Raw genomic sequence first — 16536 nt, 5'->3', positions numbered from 1 at the left:
TCAGCAGTCTGTTCTTTAATTCTTTCTTCAATCTGGTTCACTAGTTTGTGAGCCATTCTACATGCCTGTTGTATGGAGGCGGGCTCGTGTGAACTTATATCTTCTTGGATTCTTTCCGGTAATCCTTTGACAAACGCGTCGATCTTCTCTTCCTCATCTTCGAATGCTCCCGGACACAATAGGCACAATTCTGTGAATCGTCTTTTGTACGTGGTAATATCAAATCCTTGGGTTCGTAACCCTCTAAGTTCTGTCTTGAGCTTATTGACCTCGGTTCTGGGACGGTACTTCTCGTTCATCAAGTGCTTGAATGCTGACCACGGTAGTGCGTACGCATCGTCTTGTCCCACTTGCTCTAGATAGGTATTCCACCATGTTAACGCAGAACCTGTGAAGGTATGCGTAGCGTACTTTACTTTGTCCTCTTCAGTATACTTACTTATGGCAAACACCGATTCGACCTTCTCGGTCCACCGTTTCAATCCGATCGGTCCTTCGGTTCCATCAAATTCCAAAGGTTTGCAGGCAGTGAATTCTTTGTAGGTGCATCCTACACGATTTTCTGTACTCTAGATCCAAGGTTATTGTTGGTATGTAGCGCAGCCTGTACTGCGGCTATGTTTGAAGCTAGAAAAGTACGGAATTCCTCTTCATTCATATTCACGGTGTGTCGAGTAGTCGGTGCCATTTCCTTCAAAATAGTCAAATGGAACAAGTTAATCATACAGAATATTAAGAGTAGTTAATAGTATTTCGTAGCATAATATGAACTCATTTATAAAAGCTTTTTCTTCATATTAGCGTTTTATAAGTTTAAATTCAGGTAGTACCTACCCGTTAAGTTCATACTTAGTAGCTAATATACAATTCAACTACTACAATTCTATATGAAAAACTGATTATAATAATATTTCGCGTTCAAACTTTTACACAATATTTTACAAACTTACAATACCGCTTATTTTACATATAGCATGAAATATAGCACACAATAAATTTGATACAAGATGGTTGTGAAGATAATTCTAGCTAGTACACAAGTCGTTCAGCAAAGGTAATAAAGACACGTAATTCATACGTCCAGAAATAAGTCATGCATTCTGGTTTTACTAGGATTACTTCCCATCCTTGGTCTTGTGGAACATAACCGTTATGGACGTTGATAAGACAGCGTGTTGTAACATCGTCAAAGGGACGAGGGTTACGTAATGTCCAACAGTCCCGTAACAATCTAAAAACCTCATTTCTTACCCCAATTACTGACTCCGTCACTTGTGGGAACGTTTTGTTTAATAGTTGTAGGCCGATGTTCTTGTTCTTACTTTGGTGAGAAGCGAACATTACTAATCCGTAAGCATAACATGCTTCTTTATGTTGCATGTTAGCCGCTTTTTCTAAATCACGAAGTCCAATATTCGGATATATTGAGTCAAAATAATTTCTTAACCCATTGCGTAAAATAGCATTTGGGTTCTCCGCAATATATGCGTCAAAGTAAACAGATCGTAACTTATGGATTTCCTAATGTGATATCCCCCATCTTTCGAACGAAAGCCTTTTATAAACCAAGGGATTCTTGGAACGTTCTTCGAATGTCTTACAAACTGATCTCGCCTTAAATAGTTGTGCCGAAGAATTCTGACCGACTCTAGACAAGATTTCATCAATCATGTCTCCGGGTAGGTCTCTTAAAATATTGGGTTGTCTATCCATTTTGTGTTTTTATACTGTAAAATAGACAAGAGTTAGATTCATAAAAAAAATACTTATTAATACAAGCAATTTTTACATATATCATAAAGCATAAGCACACTATATTACATATATTACACCACACGAATACAACTATCTTATTCCGACTCGCTCGTTTCTTCTTGTTCAGTTTTGGTTCGTTTTGCCAAGTTTCTAGGGATATATGATGTTCCCCTAATACGAGCCGTCGTTGTCCACAATGGTTTAGAAAAACCTGGTGGTTTAGAGGTTCCCGGGTCATTGTTACAACTTAAGGACTTCGGGGGTTGACGATACATATAAAGTTCATCGGGGTTGGAATTAGATTTCTCTATTTTTATGCCCTTTCCCTTATTATTTTCCTTTGGCTTTTTAAATTCAGTTGGGGTAATTTCTATAACATTATCGAAATTCTCGTCGGAATCCGATTCATCGGAGAATTGATAATCCTCCCAATATTTTGCTTCCTTGGCGGAAACACCATTGACCATAGTTAACCTTGGTCGGTTGGTTGAGGATTCTCTTTTACTTAACCGTTTTATTATTTCCCCCACCGGTTCTATTTCTTCTTCCGGTTCTGATTCTTCTTCCGGTTCCGACTCTTCTTCCGGTTCCTCTTCGGGAACTTGTGAATCAGTCCACGAAACATTCCAATTTACATTTGACTCTTCATTATTATTAGGTGAGTCAATGGGACTTGTTCTAGAGGTAGACATCTATCACATAATATCAAACACGTTAAGAGATTAATATATCACATAATATTCATATGTTAAAACTATATAGTTTCCAACAAAAATGTTAAGCAATCATTTTTAAAGAAAACACGGTCGAAGTCCAGACTCACTAATGCATCCTAACAAACTCGATAAGACACACTAATGCAAATTTTCTGGTTCTCTAAGACCAACGCTCTGATACCAACTGAAATGTCCCGTTCTTATTGATTAAAAACGTTCCATATTAATTGATTTCGTTGCGAGGTTTTGACCTCTATATGAGACGTTTTTCAAAGACTGCATTCATTTTTAAAACAAACCATAACCTTTATTTCATAAATAAAGGTTTAAAAAGCTTTACGTAGATTATCAAATAATGATAATCTAAAATATCCTGTTTACACACGACCATTACATAATGGTTTACAATACAAATATGATACATCGAAATCAGTTTCTTGAATGCAGTTTTTACACAATATCATACAAACATGGACTCCAAATCTTGTCCTTATTTTAGTATGCAACAGCGGAAGCTCTTAATATTCACCTGAGAATAAACATGCTTTAAACGTCAACAAAAATGTTGGTGAGTTATAGGTTTAACCTATATATATCAAATCGTAACAATAGACCACAAGATTTCATATTTCAATACACATCCCATACATAGAGATAAAAATCATTCATATGGTGAACACCTGGTAACCGACATTAACAAGATGCATATATAAGAATATCCCCATCATTCCGGGACACCCTTCGGATATGATATAAATTTCGAAGTACTAAAGCATCCGGTACTTTGGATGGGGTTTGTTAGGCCCAATAGATCTATCTTTAGGATTCGCGTCAATTAGGGTGTCTGTTCCCTAATTCTTAGATTACCAGACTTAATAAAAAGGAGCATATTCGATTTTGATAATTCAACCATAGAATGTAGTTTCACGTACTTGTGTCTATTTTGTAAATCATTTATAAAACCTGCATGTATTCTCATCCCAAAAATATTAGATTTTAAAAGTGGGACTATAACTCACTTTCATAGATTTTTACTTCGTCGGGAAGTAAGACTTGGCCACTGGTTGATTCACGAACCTATAACAATATATACATATATATCAAAGTATGTTCAAAATATATTTACAACACTTTTAATATATTTTGATGTTTTAAGTTTATTAAGTCAGCTGTCCTCGTTAGTAACCTACAACTAGTTGTCCACAGTTAGATGTACAGAAATAAATCGATAAATATTATCTTGAATCAATCCACGACCCAGTGTATACGTATCTCAGTATTGATCACAACTCAAACTATATATATTTTGGAATCAACCTCAACCCTGTATAGCTAACTCCAACATTCACATATAGAGTGTCTATGGTTGTTCCAAAAAATATATAGATGTGTCGACATGATAGGTCAAAACATTGTATACGTGTCTATGGTATCTCAAGATTACATAATATACAATACAAGTTGATTAAGTTATGGTCGGAATAGATTTGTTACCAATTTTCACGTAGCTAAAATGAGAAAAATTATCCAATCTTGTTTTACCCATAACTTCTTCATTTTAAATCCGTTTTGAGTGAATCAAATTGCTATGGTTTCATATTGAACTATATTTTATGAATCTAAACAGAAAAATTATAGGTTTATAGTCAGAAAAATAAGTTACAAGTCGTTTTTGTAAAGGTAGTCATTTCAGTCGAAAAAACGACGTCTAGATGACCATTTTAGAAAACATACTTCCACTTTAAGTTTAACCATAATTTTTGGATATAGTTTCATGTTCATAATAAAAATCATTTTCCCAGAATAACAACTTTTAAATCAAAGTTTATCATAGTTTTTAATTAACTAACCCAAAACAGCCCGCGGTGTTACTACGACGGCGTAAATCCGGTTTTACGGTGTTTTTCGTGTTTCCAGGTTTTAAATCATTAAGTTAGCATATCATATAGATATAGAACATGTGTTTAGTTGATTTTAAAAGTCAAGTTAGAAAGATTAACTTTTATTTGCGAACAAGTTTAGAATTAACTAAACTATGTTCTAGTGATTACAAGTTTAAACCTTCGAATAAGATAGCTTTATATGTATGAATAGAATGATGTTATGAACATCATTACTACCTCAATTTTAGTAGGTAAACCTACTGGAAGTGACAAGAAATGATCGAGCTTCAAAGGATCTTGGATGGCTTGAAAGTTCTTGAAGTAGGATCATGACACAAAAACAAGTTCAAGTAAGATTTTTACTCGAATTAAGATAGTTTATAGTTATTGAAATTGAATCAAAGTTTGAATATGAATATTACCTTGAATAAGAAAGATAAACTACTGTATATAACAAAGGTTTCTTGACCTTAGATGATTACTTGGAATGGATTAGAAAGCTTGGAAGTAAATTAGTAAACTTGAAGGGATTTTTGGAGTGTTCTTGAAGTGTTCTTCCTATGATGATTATAGCTTGATTCTTGAAGTGATTTTTGATGAAGATGATGATTAACTACTGGAAAAATACGTTCATAATAGTGTGGGTGTGTTGAGAGAGAATTAGAAAGAGAATTGGAAGTGAAATGGAGTGAATGATGAGTGGTAATTGGTGAGTGGTGAGTGGGATTAAAAGGAGTTCTAGTTAGTTGACTAGCTCATGGTAGAAGTTAAAATTGATTAGTCATACATGACATAATCAAGAGTGGAATCCCATGCTAGTTCCTATTGGTATATACCCATAGTAAGTACGTTTTGAAGCTGTGTATAATACGGGTAAGAATACGACTAGAATTCTTGATGAAAGAAAAGAATGGGAAAGTAACTGTAACCATTTTCGTTAAGTATGAGTGTTTTGATATATGTCTTGAAGTCTTCCAAAATTATTTTAATACATCTAAATACACTACATGTATATACATTTTAACTGAGTCATTAAGTCATCGTTAGTCGTTACATGTAAGTGTTGTTTTGAAACCTTTAAGTTAACGATCTCAATTAATGTTGTTAACCCATTGTTTATTATATCTAATGAGATGTTAAATTATTATATTATCATTATATTATGATATATTAATATATCTTAATATTATATATATACATTTAAATGTCGTTACAATGATAATCGTTACATATATGTCTCGTTTCGAAATCCCTAAGTTAGTAGTCTTGTTTATATGTATATAACTCATTGTTAATATAATTATGGAGATACTTACTTATCATAATCTCATGTTAACCATATGTATATCCATATATATATCGTCATGTCGTTTTTACAAGTTTTAACGTTCGTGAATCGCCGGTTAACTTGGGTGGTCAATTGTCTATATGAAACATATTTCAATTAATCAAGTCTTAACAAGTTTGATTGCTTAACATGTTGGAAACATTTAATCATGTAAATATCAATCTCAATTAATATATATAAACATGGAAAAGTTCGGGTCACTACATAAGGTATAGAGCTCCAGAAAACGATTGGTAGAGCTTTCGATATCGGTTCCTTTAACTCTGAGTTCCCAGAACTCAGCTTCGAGCTTTTGGACTTGACTTCTTGGGCAAAACTTATTGATCATCATGCCTTTGAGTTCATCCCATGGGGTAGTATTAGCATTATCTATTCCCACAGATTTGGCATGAGCAGTCCACCATGTCATAGCATTGCCAGTGAGTGAACTTGTGAAAAACTTCACTCGATCATTATCTCCGTAGTTACAGATACGGAAGATCGATTCTAGCTTTTCAAACCATTGGACCAGTTCTACGGCTTCTTCTTTTCCACTAAAAGTGGGTGGGTTACAGTTCTTAAAATCTTTATAGGAGCAAGTTTTAGAAGGAACATTATGATTGTTGTTGTTATTGTTATTGCCTTGGGCGGCCGCTAGCAGCAATTGAAATTGTTCAGTAGAAAGAGTGACATTTGGTATAAGATTGTTGTTGTTGTTGTTGTTACCAAGAGTTGAGTGAGCTATTGATCTTCAATACATAAATACATTATTAGTTGAAGAATCAAGATGTTATAAGTTTACAATCATGATTTATAATGTTTTCACAACACGCATAGGTGAATAAGACAATATGCTTAAATAAACACTTAACATTATTGGAAACGAGGCATTATATAAGCCTTTATTACACGAGTTTGGAATGGAAAAAGTTTAGGCATAAGCCTTTACATAGATGGGTAAATGGAAAATAGGAAAACAAAAGGTAGGTTTTAGTTCTTCTTTTTCTCGTTCTCAGCTTCCTTCATAAATTTCTCTATCTTTTCATTTTTCTCCTTTTGTTTCTCGTGGAGGTATTCAAAATTATCGTAGAGGTTAGTGATGCGGCTGTTGACAAAGTTGTTGTTGAAATCCTTGATAGCCAGTTGATGATTGATTCGGTTTTTCTCTATTTTCATCTTAGACTCAACTAGTTCTTGGAGGTAGGCAAGAGATTGCTTTCCCCAACGGGTATTCCGTTCTTCCTCAGTCTTCACTTTCATTACTGTCTCCATTACTTTGTCCATGTTATTTTTCACAAGTTTTTCTAGTTTTTCAGTTTGAGAGTCGAAGGACTCTTTGATGATTTCTTTCAAGATTGTGTTTTCTTTTTCTAGGATGTTTAGACGCATTTCTATCCGAGCAACTTGGCGCCTACTATACTCTTTATTCTTATCACAACTTCGCTGAAGGTTGAGGATATCAGACTTCACCCTTACGTGTTCCATGTTATTACAAAATAATGGATCGGCTTCTCTAGTGGCGGCGGGTTCGGGTTGTTTTCTCTTTCGAGATGAGTTTTCAGATGATTCTTTAATAGGCTCTTCTTCATGCTCATAATCTGAGGAGTCATTGTCATGGTTAGGGAGGTCTTGATGAGCATTCCATTCGGGAGTATTCATCGGTTGATGAGAGTCAGAGTCAGCAGAATTGGTAGGATGTTTTCCTTTGCTTTCATTTCTCGGGGTTGGATAATATTCGGGAGACCCACGCGAGTTGTAACGAGTGTTTGGGCTATAGTTCATTGGTGGTGTAGGAGGACTATAAAGTGGGCTTCGAACTGATTTTTCGGTAGAAGATCCTTCAGTATCTTCCTCAGCTGGTTTGAAAAGAGTCATTTTTGTTTATTTGATGATAGCTTGACATCCTAACATTAAGATAGAGATTTTGATTAGATTTTTAAGCTAGGATTGTAAAGAATGAGAGGTAGGGTTGAACTCTTTGCTTTAACATTCTAAGGTAATCTTAAGTGTTTTAAAGTCTAAGGCAGGAGAGGTTATAGTTTCCTAGATCGCTAAGGTACCCTAGCTAACAAATAAGGCACACATAAAATGCAATCCTGGTTCTCTATAATAGCCTGATTATGCTCTGATACCAATCTATCACACCCCCAGTTAGGGCCTGGGCAAAATGTGATTCAATATCATAATACATACCAACATATTATAAAATGAGAACAAATACTATATGAATAAAACCAAATTTGCAGCGGAAGGATTAATAATGTCGTTACAAGAATTATAAATTGTTCAAATGCAGAAAAGTAAATATGCGATAAGTCTTGATCCTAGCCAAGTAAGTCATCACATAAGCAGTAGATATAGAGGTCCTGATCATTCAGTACCTGAGACAAACATGCTAAAAGTGTCAACCAAAAAGGTTGAGTGAAATTCATAGGTTTAACAAATATGATTGACCGTTTGTTCTTAGACCACAAGATTTGTTATAAAAGTAGATCACGCAGATCCAAAAGTAGTACTGATTCGTGATATTTTAGACTAAACGTTTGTTTTGTTGCCCCGATGATAAGTTGGCAGTACCTTATCACCATGTTTAAATCATTATTAAGTAATACAAAGACATCGCGGTCAAATGTATCGGGGACGTTACTCCCGATAGGCCTACCCCCAATAATTAAGAATGCCTTATCCTGAAAGCAATTAAAAAATATCACTGTGGGGTCTTAGTAGCATAAGCTAGTCATAGTACAGTTTAGGTTCGTACTTGTGTCTAAGTTGTTTAAAGTATAAAAGCAGCATGTGTCTCACCCCAGTAAGTATAAAAAGTGCTATAGCAATAAGAGTGGGGCTATGAAAGTCACCTTAGTAATTGGATGAGATAAAGTAATCCTTAAAGAGGAAGTATGGATGATCGAAGCACGGAATAAGTCAACCTAAGAATAAGTTGAGAATAGTTTAGATGTTTTGCCCGTATTATGATAAGTGTAAGTATTTTCTTTTATAGTAAGTTTAAAGAAGGTTTATCGTTTTGGAAAGGCTTTTCATACTAGACAAGCTTCCAATCTAACACTTTCAATTTAAAATGGCCTTTTCAGGTCATAGGTTTCTGAGCCACAGGATCCTTTAACTCGGTAATCCAAACTCTCCGGCTAGACTTTCGAGCGTCCATCCACTTGAGAAAGATCAAGATCTATACCCATCTAATATACCGTTCCAATACGTTTTTAGGTGCGTATAGGAATACAACACTTTAAATACTTTATACAATAAGTATTTACTTAAGTTCGATTGTATTATCGTTATTAAGATTGTTTGGTTTTTAAATCCTATTAATAAGTAGGATATATTTAAGTAGGTAAACAAGTGTTATACATAGAAATTGTGTTTTATGAATGGGTATGTATTAATATCAAGTTAATATGTATATATATATATATATATATATATATATATATATATATATATATATATATATATATATATATATATATATATATATATATATATCTTATATGTTAAAATATGTATAGTTTAATTTTAAGTTTTATGTCAATATAAGTACCAATAATTATCTAAAAATGCTAACAAGTGTTTTATTGATTTCATAACAGTAAGTGACATGTATAAAACATTATAAAAATTTTCTATACATAAATATTAAGTTTTATGTATTAAATATTAATTTTTTTTTATAACTAAAATACAAATAAATAGATAAACAAGTTTAACAACATATTTTATATTTTTCTTAGGTTCTACTGACCAAAATAAACTTAGGAAAAATTTATAAATTTTTGTTATGGTGTAAAAGTATTTTTTTCTAATTTCTTTTTCGGTTCAAGATAAATCAAAGTTTATAAAATAATAATTATTATATCAACTCAATTAATTCATCTAAAATTTTCGTATGCCTAATATAGTGTATTAAGCTTAGAAAAATTATTTGTACATTTATATTAATAGTTTAACTATTTAATTCAACTTTTGTATTGTTTTTAGTTTAAATTCGGAATTAAATAGAAATATATAATTATTAATTCTAAAAATAATTTTTATAACTTTCTTATTAGTTCCTAAGTAATTTCCATTGATTATTGTAGTCATAAACATGTTATATCATTAAATTCTATTTTTCTTTTTAAAATAGATTTTCCAGTACTGTAGCAAAAGTAGAAGAAAATACAAATTAATTATTTAAAATGACAAATAAATCAAACATAAATTTTTATAATTACTTTTATGACCTAAGAAACAAGCGAAAATTATAAAACATAATATATAAAATTGTTTACTATTTATTTCTTCATTATCTATATATACCGAATATAAAAAAAGTCAGTTTTTGATTTTTAATAAATATAAATTCAAATGTATAATTCGTAAAAATAATTTTTATATTCATTAGGATACTTAATACTAATTATCATGTATTTACATTATTTATTATAATTAATTTCATATTTATTTGGTATTTAACATAAAACTAGCACAAAAATATGATAAAAACTAAATAAAAACTATAAAAATAATAAAGAGAACTTACAAAAATAATTTTTGCAGAGGTTTGAGAGAGAATTCTTCAAGTTTCTGGTGTACAAAATTTGTGAACTAGGCTATGGTATTTATAGTTACAATTTTTGGTAAAGAGAAAATAAAAAGTACAAAAGTTTATATAAAAAAATAACTAGTGTCTTGTAAAAAAAAATAAAAGTATTTATGGCCAGTCATGCCACCATTTCAAAATATAAATAAATAAAAGTAAAGTTAAAAGTAGGAATAAAATAAATAAAAGTCGATCTAGATCTAGTTTATATATAAAAAAATACTACTTTTAAAATATATATATATATATATATATATATATATATATATATATATATATATATATATATATATATATATATATATATATATATATATATATATATATATATATATATATATATTTCATAGTTCTAAAAATGTTAACTAACTAAATTTCTATTTTTATTTAATTATTAAATACGAATTTTGATAAATATAAATATATATTCGGTATTTATAAAATTATAATTACTAAATGTGGTTTTTATTTAATTAAATTATTACTTTATAATTTTATTAGTTTTATATATGTTACTACATTTATATATACTTGTATTTATTAATTGTATAATATATTAACTAAATACAAAATTAATATAAGTATTTTATATGTAATCATGTTATGACATAAATTTTTTTTTTATAAAAATTCTTACGCGTACGTTGTTGAATAAAATTTATTATTCGTTTAACGTTCGTTAATTTCGTATGTATATAACGACCTTTTATTAGTACTTAGAGTTTATTCATTATACTTAAATCTTTTGTTCGGGCATTATATAGATGGAAAAATGAGGGTCGTTATAGTACCTCCCCGTTAATGAAAACTTCGTCCCGAAGTTTTAAGTGGAGTTCCCGTCTGCTTCATCAACAGTTGGGAAGAGATGGGGGTATTTTCGTATCATTTGGTCTTTGCGTTCCCAGGTATATTCGGGGCCTCTACGCGAATTCCAACGGACTTTAACAATAGGTATGTTGCTCTTACGAGTCTCTTTGACCTCTTCTTTCATAATCTCTATAGGTTCTTCGACAAAGTGCATTTGCTCATCAATGCGGATATCATCCAAAGGAATAACAAGAGTATCTTCGGCGAGACACTTTTTCAGATTTGAGACATGAAACACATCATGTACTTGACTTAGTTCAGCTGGAAGTTCTAATCGATACGCAACGGGACCGATTCTTTGAATAACTTTGAAAGGTCCAACATAACGCGGACTGAGTTTACTTCGTTTACCGAAGCGGATAACACCTTTCCAAGGAGATACTTTTAACATAACGTTATCTCCAACTTGGAATTCTAACGGTTTTCGGTGACGGTCGGCATAACTCTTTTGTCGACTACGAGCGGTTTCTAAACGCTTCTTGATTTGCACGATCTTTTCGGAAGTTTCATGAATAAGTTCAGGACCAGTTAATTGTCTGTCCTCGAGTTCATCCCAACACAACGGAGATCTACATTTGCGACCGTATAAAGCTTCGAATGGTGCAGCTTTAATACTAGAGTGATAGCTGTTGTTGTAAGAAAACTCGACTAAAGGTAGGTGTTTATCCCACCCTTTACCGAAATTGATAACACATGCTCGTAGCATATCCTCCAAAGTTTGGATAGTTCGTTCACTTTGACCGTCCTTTTGCGGATGATAAGCTGTACTCATGTCGAGTCGAGTTCCAAGAGACGCTTGCAAGGATTTCCAGAAATTGGAAGTAAATCGACTATCGCGATCCGAGATAATAGAAGTAGGGACACCATGACGAGTAACAATCTCTTTAACATAGAGTCGAGCTAACTTTTCCATTCTGTCAGTCTCTTTGATTGGTATGAAATGTGCAGACTTAGTGAGACGATCAACTATGACCCAAATCGTATCATTGCCATTTGCAGTCTTAGGCAATTTTGTGATAAAGTCCATAGCTATACCATCCCACTTCCACTGTGGAATATCGGGTTGAGTTAGAAGACCAGAAGGCTTTTGGTGCTCAGCTTTGACTTTCAAACAAGTAAGACACTTACTCACATAAGTAGCAATGTCGCCTTTCATGTTGGGCCACCAGTAGAACTCTTTCACATCCTGATACATTTTACTAGAACCGGGATGAATAGAATACCTACTCTTATGTGCTTCATCCAAGACTAGTTCACGGAGATTACCATAACGAGGAACCCAAATTCGATTACCAAAGTATCTTGTACCATTGGACTTAACTTGCAGTTGGTTTTCGAAATTTATAGGTCCTTCTCCTTCGATAAGTGTAGGTTTGATAGCTTCAACTTGAACTTCGCAGATTCGAGAGATGAGATTCGATTTGATCTTAAGATTCAAGGCACGAACACGCCTAACTTCGTCCTTTCGACTTAAAGCATCGGCAACTACATTTGCCTTTCCCGGATGATACTTTAGTTCACAATCATAATCATTTGACAATTCGAGCCATCGTCTCTGTCTCATGTTTAGCTGTTTCTGATTAAAGACATGCTGAAGACTCTTATGGTCGGTGAATATCGTAAACTTAGTACCGTATAGATAATGTCGCCACATCTTCAGAGCGAATACCACAGCACCTAACTCCAAATCGTGTGTGGTGTAATTAACTTCATGTTTCTTTAATTGTCGGGAGGCATAAGCGATAACCTTCTTGCGTTGCATTAGAACACAACCGAACCCTTGTTTCGAGGCATCGCAGTAGACAACAAAATCGTCGGAACCTTCAGGTAAAGATAAGATCGGAGCAGTGGTCAACTTCTGTTTCAGAATCTTAAATGCAGACTCTTGTTCTTCGGACCACTCGAATTTCTTTCCTTTGTGAGTTAACTTGGTGAGAGGCTTTGCAAGAAGAGAAAAATCTTTAATAAATCTTCGGTAGTAACCGGCAAGTCCCAAAAATTGGCGAATATGCTTTGCAGTCTTTGGCACTTCCCAATTCTGAACAGCGGTGATTTTAGCGGGATCGACATGTATTCCATTACTATCTACAACATGTCCAAGGAATTGTATGGTTCTAAGCCAAAACACACACTTAGAAAATTTTGCGTAGAGTTTTTCTTTTCTTAAGAGTTCAAGAATCAATCGTAAATGTTGCTCATGTTCTTTCTCGCTTTTAGAATAGATCAAGATGTCGTCGATGAAAACAATAACGAATTTATCAAGGTAAGGCTTGCAAACACGGTTCATAAGATCCATAAATACGGCTGGAGCATTGGTTAAACCGAAAGGCATAACACAAAATTCATAATGTCCGTATCGGGTGCGGAATGCAGTCTTAGGAATGTCGGACTCCTTGACTCTGAGCTGGTGATAACCGGATCTTAAATCAATCTTAGAATAAACTCTTGACCCTTGAAGTTGGTCGAATAGATTATCAATGCGAGGTAACAGGTAACGATTCTTTATGGTAAGCTTGTTGAGTTCTCGGTAATCAATACACATTCTCAACGTACCATCCTTCTTTTTGACAACGTACCATTCATAATGTCAGTATATATATATCTTATATGTTAAAATATGTATAGTTTAATTTTAAGTTTTATGTCAATATAAGTACCAATAATTATCTAAAAATGCTAACAAGTGTTTTATTGATTTCATAACAGTAAGTGACATGTATAAAACATTATAAAAATTTTCTATACATAAATATTAAGTTTTATGTATTAAATATTAAATTTTTTTTATAGCTAAAATACAAATAAATAGATAAACAAGTTTAACAACACATTTTATATTTTTCTTAGGTTCTACTGACCAAAATAAACTTAGGAAAAATTTATAAATTTTTGTTATGGTGTAAAAGTATTTATTTCTAATTTCTTTTTTCGTTCAAGATAAATCAAAGTTTATAAAGTAATAATTATTATATCAACTCAATTAATTCATCTAAAATTTTCGTATGCCTAATATAGTGTATTAAGCTTAGAAAAATTATTTGTACATTTATATTAATAGTTTAACTATTTAATTCAACTTTTGTATTGTTTTTAGTTTAAATTCAGAATTAAATAGAAATATATAATTATTAATTCTAAAAATAATTTTTATAACTTTCTTATTAGTTCCTAAGTAATTTCCATTGATTATTGTAGTCATAAACATGTTATATAATTAAATTCTATTTTTCTTTTTAAAACAGATTTTCCGGTACTGTAGCAAAAGTAGAAGAAAATACAAAATAATTATTTAAAATGACAAATAAATCAAACACAAATTTTAATAATTACTTTTATGACCTAAGGAACAAGCGAAAATTATAAAACATAATATATAAAATTTTTTACTATTTATTTCTTCATTATCTATATATACCGAATATAAAAAAGTCAGTTTTTGATTTTTAATAAATATAAATTTGAATGTATAATTCATAAAAATAATTTTTATAGTCAATAGGATACTTAATACTAATTATCATGTATTTACATTATTTATTATAATTAATTTCGTATTTATTTGGTATTTAACATAAAACTAGCACAAAAATATGATAAAAACTAAATAAAAACTAGAAAAATAATATAGAGAACTTACAAAATAATTTTCGCAGAGGTTTGAGAGAGAATTCTTCAAGTTTTTTGTGTACAAAATTTGTGAACTAGGCTATGGTATTTATAGTTACAATTTTTGGTAAAGAGAAAATAAAAAATACAAAAGTTTATATAAAAAAATAACTAGTGCCTTGTAAAAAAAATTAAAATTATTTATGGCCAGTCATGCCACCATTTCAAAATATAAATAAATAAAAGTAAAGTTAAAAGTAGGAATAAAATAAATAAAATTGGATCTAGATCTAGTTTATATATAAAAAAAATACTACTTTTAAATATATATATATATATATATATATATATATATATATATATATATATATATATATATATATATATATATATATATATATATATATATATATATATATATATATATTTCATAGTTCTAAAAATGTTAACTAACTAAATTTCTATTTTTATTTAATTATTAAATACGAATTTTGATAAATATAAATATATATATTCGGTATTTATAAAATTATAATTACTAAATGTGGTTTTTATTTAATTAAATTATTACTTTATAATTTTATTAGTTTTATATATGTTACTACATTTATATATATTTGTATTTATTAATTGTATAATATATTAACTAAATACAAAATTAATATAAGTATTTTATATGTAATCATGTTATGACATAAATTTTTTTTTTTTATAAAAATTCTTACGCGTACGTTGTTGAATAAAATTTATTATTCGTTTAACGTTCGTTAATTTCGTATGTATATAACGACCTTTTATTAGTACTTAGAGTTTATTCATTATACTTAAATCTTTTGTTCGGGCATTATATAGATGGAAAAATGAGGGTCGTTATAATGCAATTATACCTTTGATCGCTAAATTAAATACACCAACGCGTAGAGGATAACGCGAATTACAACGTTTGTTCTTGAGGTTTAATTAAAAATTGAAAATTGAAGGTGTATTGTTGGTGGTGGTGGTCGACGTGAATGGGGAGGGAGAAGGGATCGACTGGTGCAGTTTTTGTGTGAGAGTTTATCCCTAATTTTTGTTAACATTCTAATTTATACTAACCCTAGTTCTCCTAAATTGCACATAAGCCCCTAAAATTACAAAAATTTAAATATAAGGGGGTGAGGGGGAGGGGTCGGCCGAATGGGGCCCACCATGGGTTCCCGGGTTCTCGTTTTGCAATTTCGTGTATTCGTGGTCCGTTTTAAGTGTCGTTTTGTCGTACCGAAGGCCCGGAATGTTAATCCGATCGTTAAACGCAACCAATCGCTTAATTTATTAAAAACCCAATAAATTAAATATTTTAAAAAGTTAATAATTAATTAAATTAATTATCAAAATAAACCAGAGCGTTTCGCTGCTCAAAAAGCTATTGTCAAAATCGTATCGTTTTTATCGTATTTCATTATTCGAAATATTTATTTGAAATAATATCAATCCATATCAATTATTGAAACCCTCCAAAGGTCAAGTACGCATTTAATACACGTAAACACATAAAAGTTAAATAATCGCCTTTAAATAAACTAACGGAAGGTTAACGAAAGTAACGGAAAAATCAGGGTTGTTACATTCTTCACGAAACTGCTTTCACTCACCGATCATAATGCTTATGCATGATGTCAATGATCAATCCCTCATTAGCGATGTTACTTAATTAAGGATTGAGTGCAATAAGAATGTAATGGAGGATGGAATGTTTGATGATTATTTTGGTCCCCGATGATCGTCTTTCACTTTAACTATCAA

The sequence above is a fragment of the Rutidosis leptorrhynchoides genome, chromosome 9, assembly GCF_046630445.1.
Source record: "Rutidosis leptorrhynchoides isolate AG116_Rl617_1_P2 chromosome 9, CSIRO_AGI_Rlap_v1, whole genome shotgun sequence".
Classification (NCBI taxonomy): Eukaryota; Viridiplantae; Streptophyta; class Magnoliopsida; order Asterales; family Asteraceae; genus Rutidosis; species Rutidosis leptorrhynchoides.
The sequence above is the reverse complement of the archived record's forward strand: the minus strand, read 5'-3'. Positions refer to the sequence as shown.